This window comes from Physeter macrocephalus, chromosome 14 (genome assembly GCF_002837175.3).
Source record: "Physeter macrocephalus isolate SW-GA chromosome 14, ASM283717v5, whole genome shotgun sequence".
NCBI classification, from domain to species: domain Eukaryota; kingdom Metazoa; phylum Chordata; class Mammalia; order Artiodactyla; family Physeteridae; genus Physeter; species Physeter macrocephalus.
Window position 1 is genome coordinate 73146997 of NC_041227.1, and position 8032 is coordinate 73155028.

At 42.1% G+C, this 8032-nt stretch overlaps 1 non-coding gene across 1 annotated transcript; it reads left to right on the forward strand.

The window, feature by feature from the left end:
• The first annotated feature begins 5870 nt into the window (after nucleotides 1-5870).
• On the forward strand, nucleotides 5871-5943 carry TRNAG-CCC (transfer RNA glycine (anticodon CCC)). Its single transcript has one exon. It is a non-coding gene; the product is annotated as a tRNA-Gly (tRNA).
• Nucleotides 5944-8032: the final 2089 nt, after the last annotated feature.

Here is an 8032-nt window from a genome sequence, read left to right on the forward strand (position 1 = left end):
GTAAAGGGGATAGAGGAACAAGTTAAATGACACCTCAAGGAAACATGACAAATCCAGAAGGTGGGATTTATACAAGACGATTGGCCTGGGACAAAAAAATGTCAGGGACAAAAGGATTGGTGGGGGCACCAGAACAAAGAGACATAACAGGCAAAGTTGCCGTAAAGCCTCAATTGAATCCTGATGTGACCAACAAAACAACAACGACAACACAGCTGAAAAATGCTTAGCTGAGAAAACTGGGGAAACTGACTATGGACTAGATATTAGATAATACTGGGAATTATTGTTAATTTTCTGGAGTCTGATAATGGTATTGTGGTTTTGAAGAAAATGTGTTTTTAGGAGATGCATGCTTAAGTATTTGATATATTCAGGAAGTGAAATGCAATGATATTTGCAAATTGATTTCAAATAGTTCAGCAAAACCAACCAACCAACTAGCTAACCCTATACATACATCAGCAAATGTTAACAATTGTTGAATACAGGTAGTGGGCATAAGGGACTCATTAACTTATTATTTCTTAGTATTTGAAATTTATCATAATGAAAAGTTTGCCAAAAAAAAAAAAAAAAAAGCCTTTCCTCCAAGACAGCTCTCATTCATTGAGACAGTGTTTTATACTCAGTATACTCACTTTTGTGTATAGGGTCCAGTACAATCATTCTTACGTGAACTAAGTAGGAACAAAAGCCCTATTATAGGCAGAAAGGTCTGGGAAAGCAGGATGTGTATGGGAATTGTGAGACCCGTAAGCTGTGCTTCTCCAGGGGAGAAGGAGGACTGGGGTGAGGCTGGAGGGTTGGCCTGGGTGGAGTGGGGAAGGGACTCGAATGCCGGGTTAAAGAGGCTGATCTCCTCTGCAGGAGGTTGGACAAACTGCTGAATGACAGCGTCAACTTTGAGTTTTAGCTGGGAGCGGTGAGGATGATTATGGACTGGAGAAAAGCCTTCATCTCAAGTGCCCTGAGGGGCAAGGCAGACTGGTTAGGGGTCTGTGATCATCAGGGAACAGCTGCCACTTGGGGACAGCTAATAGCCCCTCCAAGGGGACAGCATGCATTTGGGCCCCGCACCTTACTCAAGAGCAGCCAGAATTCTTTCCTTGTATGTGAAATCTTCTCGTTTATAGGGTTAGCTCATTTAAAAGCAGAAGCAAAGCAAACCACAGTTGGAGGCAGACAAAGCAAGTCTGAGGCCCTGATCAGGCTCAGGGGCCACCAACCCCGGACTAGAGGCTGCAGGTGAGTTAGGAGGTATGATCATCCAGAGGGCCATGCTGGTGACTGACCTCAGGTGATGGTGCAGAGAGAAGGTGGCAGGCAGAGGCCTGATTGCAGACATACCCAGAAGTGGATTCCATCCAGGAGACTTGGTCTAAACAGATTCGGAAAGAGGAGGGCGGAGTCCAGGGTGACTCCCAGGTGCCAGCATGGGTTGGACGGGTAAGGGTGACACTCTGGAGTTGGGATCACAGAAGGAGGGCAGGATGCTGGGGGAAAGGGGAGTCTGTGTCTGTGCACTTGGCCTTTGAAGAGCCTTTGGGTCTTCCTGCAGTGGGCTGGTGACCTGGAGAGATGAGCTGGAGGCGCTGGTGTGGGCAGCCCTGCTGGAGGAGGAGTCCTCTGCAGAGAGTCAGAGTCAGGAAAGGGCTGGGGACAGATTGGAAGAGTGGGAGGGGATGGAGAAGGAAAGCTGAGGCTTTAAGGGGCCAAAGAGGCGATCCAGGGTCCTGACTGTCACCTAAGGTGTCCTGATCCTTCTCAACTCTGTGTCACACCCCAAACAGATAAACAGGTAGGGCACAATACAGACCCCTGAGGCACCCCCTAGGGCCTGTCCTCCAGGCTGATTGGCCCGTTCATCAAGCACATGAGGGTGAAAATCCACAGAATGGAATCCAGGCCAACTCACATGCTTCCCTCGTGACCTCCGTTCACAGTCCTCAGAGACCTGGACCAAGGCTGCAGTACAGGTTGTCCACCTTGAGAGTAGTCTGACCTGAGCCTGCCATGCCCGTGGGGTGGTGGTAAGCTCCTCCTTCCTGTTCTAGGGGAAGGGAAAATGATCTTTATGGAGCAGTTACTATCTAGTTTAATCACGTCGGACCTGCACAGATGGGCATTATGCTGAACACAAGTATCAGTCAGTAATCCGTCGTGCATTCATGAATTCAGCATATCTTTACCCGGTATCTCCTGTGGGCCATGAAACTGCATTAGGCACAGAAGTCTACGATACCAGGAACTGAATCAGAACACTAAGGAAGTGAGTTGTGTTGTTTTTCAAACTATACAGGAATGATCCCCACCGCCACCCCATTTCTGGTCCCAGCTCCACCCAGATTTTGGCAGACTCTCTAGGAGGTGGTATCAGAATTTTGGCAGGGGAAGAACGACTATGAAACATGTTCTGAAAAATCTCCCCATATGTTTCTGATTTGTCAGCTAGGATAACCAGAAAACTCTACTCGTAAAATTGTTTGAAATGTTTGATTAAATTAAAAATGATTTTAGATGCGCAGCTGAGTTCCCATGGAAGAAAGAGAAAGCTCAGGGGTCCAGAGACAAAGAGGGGACTAAACAGCATAGATGACAGTCGATGAGTTGATAATGTGTCTTCCCTTAGGTGTCAGTGAGGGTCCATAACCAGGAGTGACAGGAGATGAGGCCCTGCACTAGGGTTACAAGAAAAAAAATACAGAACAATACAGGATGCCTATATATATGCATATATATACATGTATACAGGCATCCTGTATTATGTGTGTGTGTGTATATATATATATAAAAAATATATATGTATAAACAAGCATATATATATTTTTTTTTGAGGGGGGGGCTAAGTATGGCAGTTGGACCCACCTACAATGGAAATTGTACCCATTATTACAGTTAAAAAATGTCAAAGCCCTGACACAGTTTTTCACATATGAGACTCAAAATTACAATTAGGACAATCAGAGCCCCTAGGTCTTGAGATTATACAACAATAGCACGGAAGAGAACATAAAATTCAATGTTAGAAATCCAAACTCTAAGAAAACAAACAATAAAACCCCCAGAATTTGACAAAGAAACAAAGTTTCTAAAAACAGAAAATGTAGTCACTGAAACAAACTGCACAATAAAGCCCTCAAGGGGTGGATTTAACAGCAGATTGAACACAGTAGAAGAGAGGATTAATGAACTGGAAAAGAGAGTTGAAGAAGCACAGAGAACTGAAATGGTGAAAAAGAAGTTAGGAGACACAGATAATAGAATCAGAATATTCAACATATGTCTAATAGAGATTCCAGAAAGAGTATGAAAAGAATGAAGTAGAGATATTTGAAGATATAATGACTAAGAATTTTCCAGAATTGTTGAGACACGATTCTCAAGAATGAAGAAACACTATGAATACTAAATATAATTTAAAATAGGTCCAAATAGATTCCCATGGTAATAAAAAGCAGATAAAGGTAAAAAAAAAAAAAGATTTTATTTCTCACAGATCCTTTCTGAAAAAGTTCCTAATGGATGTACTTCAGGAAGAAGAAATTCCTACTTAGAGCATTATAAGAAGCAGTGAAGAATGAGGAGGGGAAGTGACAGAGGGAAGTGACCTTGGCAAATCCTCTCCTCAGACAAAGCAATGATAAAACTGGCAAAATCATCCAATACAACTATTTCAGTACTCTGGAAGGTAACTAAAGGCATACAGCAAATGGAAAGGCATTTATTCAAGAAAAATTGAACCTCAGTAATAACAGTGGGTCTGTGGCATTTTCTCTCCAGGCTGCTTCCATTTCCCTTCCCCCACCCCCAATGCCAAGACATGGTAGCCATGAAAACTGGCAGCCTCTGCTGCTGGAGGAGCTGACCTGATTTGGAGCTCTGCAAAAAAGCTCACGGTGAGGGGCGATGTTGAAAATAATATCAATTGGTGGCAGACAATTGGGAAAGGCCACCGTCACAGTTGCCTAAGGCTACAATGCTGCCTGAGGCAAGCAAGAGAGCAGTCAAAAGTTTGAAAAGGAGACGTAGGGCACAAGATAGCCACGGGGGGCTCTGAGAAGCTCTGGCATATTCCTGGGGATCTAGAGGTGTGCACACACATGTGCGTGCAGTTGAGGACCCCCACTCCAGATCCCTGGCTGAACATCAGGCCTTGTGCAAGCAGAAAGTAAAAACCAAGGCAGACTTGTGACCTGCCTGAACTTTGTGTGCCCCAGTCCACACACAGACCCACTTGGCAAAGGGTGGAAGGCACGGGCTCAAGGTGTTTAAGAAAAACTTCTGACCAACCACTGGCTGGCCGCTAAGCTATGCTGACCCAGGGGTGATACCTAGGAAGTCAAGCTTAAAAGTAAAAACAAGATGAAAAAACAACAACAACAAAACACCACACCAGAATAAAATGGAACAGAGACTTTGGTGGCTGCACGCTGTGGGGAAGACAAACTATAAAGAATTAATCCAGACAAGTCACGAAGTCGACCAACCAGCCAAGCAGCAAACAACAACAACAACGATAGAATCAACAGCAAGAGTCCCTGGGAGATCAGGATCCAGAGTTACAATATAGTCTCTAAAATGTTCAGTTTTCAGTAAAAAATTATGAGGCAGATCTCATTTAATCCTCCCAACAGAGCTATTTCTAACTCACATTCGTGGAAAATGAGGCTCAGAGTGATAAAGTTGCTTGCTCCAAATCACACGGCTGGGACACGGCTGCACCGACACACAAATTCTGGTCTGACTGACAGGCAAAGGAACAGGAAAGTATAGCCCAAACGCAGGGGGAAAAGAAGTAATAAGAAACTGTCCGAAGGGGCCCAGACACTGGACTTAGTGGCAAAGACTTTAAATCAGCTATTATAAATATGTTCAAAGAACCAAAGAATACATGTTTATTGAATTAAAGGAAAGTATGACAATTATCCATCAGATAAAGAACGTCAATAAAGAAATGGAAATGGCTTAAAAAGAACCAAATAGGAATTCTGGAGTTGAAAAGTACAGTAACTGAAATAAAAAATTCACTAGAGAGACTCGACAACACGTTTGAGCTGACAGAAGGAGGCATGAGCAAATCTGAAGATACATAGGTCGATACAGATGATCCAGTCTGAAGACTAGAAAGAAAACAGAATAAAGAAAAATTGTTGAGTGGAACGCTATCGAGTATATCAACATACATGTGACGGGAGTCCCAGAAGCAGGGCCAGCTATGTAATTTGTGGGTCCCAGTGCAAAAGGAAAATGTGAGGACTTTTTCTTTATTCCATGAAAATGTGTTGACTTTTCATGGTGTTTGTTTGTTTTTTTTAAAGAAGATGTTGGCGGTAGGAGTTTATTTATTTATGTATTTGTTTTTGCTGTGTTGGGTCTTCGTTTCTGCGCGAGGGCTTTCTCTAGTTGTGGCGAGGGGGGGCCACAACTTCATCGCGGCGCGCGGGCCTCTCACTGTCGCGGCCTCTCTTGTTGCGGAGCACAGGCTCCGGACGCGCAGGCTCAGTAGCTGTGGCTCACGGGCCTAGTTGCTCCGCGGCATGTGGGATCCTCCCAGACCAGGGCTCGAACCCGTGTCCCCTGCATTGGCAGGCGGATTCTCAACCACCGCGCCACCATGGAAGCCCCTTCATGGTGTTTTTTAATTTGCTATTTAATGTTGTGCACTTACAGGCTTGGAGATACTTGTGGGACTTGTAAATGTTACATGGAAACCTGCGGACACCCTGATTTTGGCCCAGTGACACCGATTTTCAGATTTCCAAAACAGTGAGAGAAAATATTTCTGTCGTTTTAAGCCACCAAGTTTGTGGCAATTCGTTATAGCAGCCATAGGAAACTAATACAAACACTAAATGTCTGTAGGGACTTCCCTGGTGGTCCAGTGGTTAAGACGCTGCACTCCCAATGCAGGGGGCCCAGGTTCGATCCCTGGTCAGGGAACTAGATCCCACATGCCGCAACTGAAAGGTCCCCCATGCCGCAACTAAGACCCAGCGCAGCCAAATAAATACATTAACTAATATTTTTTAAAAACCTGTAGGATGTGGCTATAGGAGTTCAATGTACAACCATAAATACCTGTATTTAAAAATAAATTATATATAAAATAAGAAAGAGCAAATAATCTCAGAAATGTACAAAAAGAAAAATGGAGCAAATGCAAAGAAATCAGAAGGAAGGAAGGAACCTAAACAAGAGCAAAAACTAACGAACCATCAAACAAATAAATAATAAAGAAGATCTATAAAAAGAAATCTGTGGGAAAATTATCAAGAAAAAAGAGGCACAAATTAACATTTTCAGAAATGATAAAGAGGACAGAGAGATTTAAACTATCTATCATTTCCTAACAATAATTTAAAATCTTAAGTCGAATGGTGAGTTTTCTAGAAAAACGCAAATTATCAAAACTGACTCAAGACGACATAGAAAATCATCAAAGTGTAAAACAGAAATGTTGCATACCATACAGTTTTACAAGAATCAAGTCATTAGCCACTGCAGTCGCTGACCTACAGTGCACCCTGAAAGGAATTCAAGACCAAGAACAGGATGAGGCACTTTGTGCTTTGGGAAAACAGGCAAAACAGGCCCTTAGATAGTTAGCTATATTTTGGGAAAAATTTTTATGAATCCAGATTCTTGCATCTTCCCATACTTAGAAAAGCACTAGAATCATTAACTGGGATATCTGTTCCCTGTGACTAGCAGTAACTTCCTACCGAGATGTATGCCTCACTGCATGTGCTCCTTAGCCAAAATCATATATATACTGGCTTCTCCCCCCACATCTTCAGAGCAGTTTCTCAGAGCTATCTAAGAGGCTGTCTCCTGGGCTATAGTCCTCAGCAAAACACTGAATAAAACTCAACTCACAGCTCTTAACCTTGTGTGCTTTTCTTTCAGTCAATGAAAGAAATTGAACGGTATGTTAAATCTTTTAAAAATGACAACATTCACAGCAGCTTTATAGGTGACTTCTGCCGAACATTCAAGGAGTTTCACAAGAGTGTAATACATAGTCTTCTAGAGAATAGAAAAAGAAAAAACAAAAAGAACAGTGCCCAAATATTATATGAGGCTAGTATCAGCTCAATGCCGAAACAAAACAAGGATAACAGGGGAATGGAAAGCTAGAGGACCATCTTCCTTTGAATTACGGGTGTAAGTATCATAAAAAAATCTTAGCCAATAAAATCCAACAGTATATACAAAAATGAACACATTATAGCAAAATTGGGTTTGTTCCAAGAATGCAAGGTTTTTAACATTAAAAAAAATTAACGTAGGGACTTCTCTGGCAGTCCAGTGGTTAAGCCTCTGCGCTTCCACTGCAGGGGGCATGGGTTCGATCTCTGGTCGGGGAACTAAGATCCTGCATGCCGCGTGGCGTGGCCAAAATAAAATAAAATAAAATAATCTTAAAAAAATTAATGTAAGTTATCACGTTGTCAGTTTTACAAAGAAAAACCATAAGCACCCCAATAGATGAATAGGAAATATTCCATACTTTTCAAAATCTATTCGTGTTACAACCTCTTAGCAAATAATGAAAGCAGGGAACTTCTTTAACTGGATACAGAGTATTTACCAAAATCCGATAATAAAAATAATTTTCAAAAGAGAAATGTTGAAAGTATCCTTTTAAAATTAGGAACAAGAAAAGCTTGCCCAACATCCACTTCTGTTCAACAATGTATAGATGGTACTAGCCCGTACATCGAAACCAGAAAAATAATCTAAGGGTATTGGGCTTGAAATAGGTCATGCTGGTTCACAATTAAAAAAAAAAAAAACTATATATGTGATCATCTATCATTGAGGGTTTTCCTATTTATGGAAGAATTAACAATATTTGCAAAATGAATTTGTTATTGGCATGTTTGAGCTTCTTAAAGTAGAATTTTAAACCTTTTCATGAATGGTTTTGGGCCAACCTCAGAAGGAAACAGAGCCCATTTTACAAACATGTGATTGCTTTGCTGTATTACCTCAGCAGCTTACAAGGAATGCACTCTAAAAGAAGGAA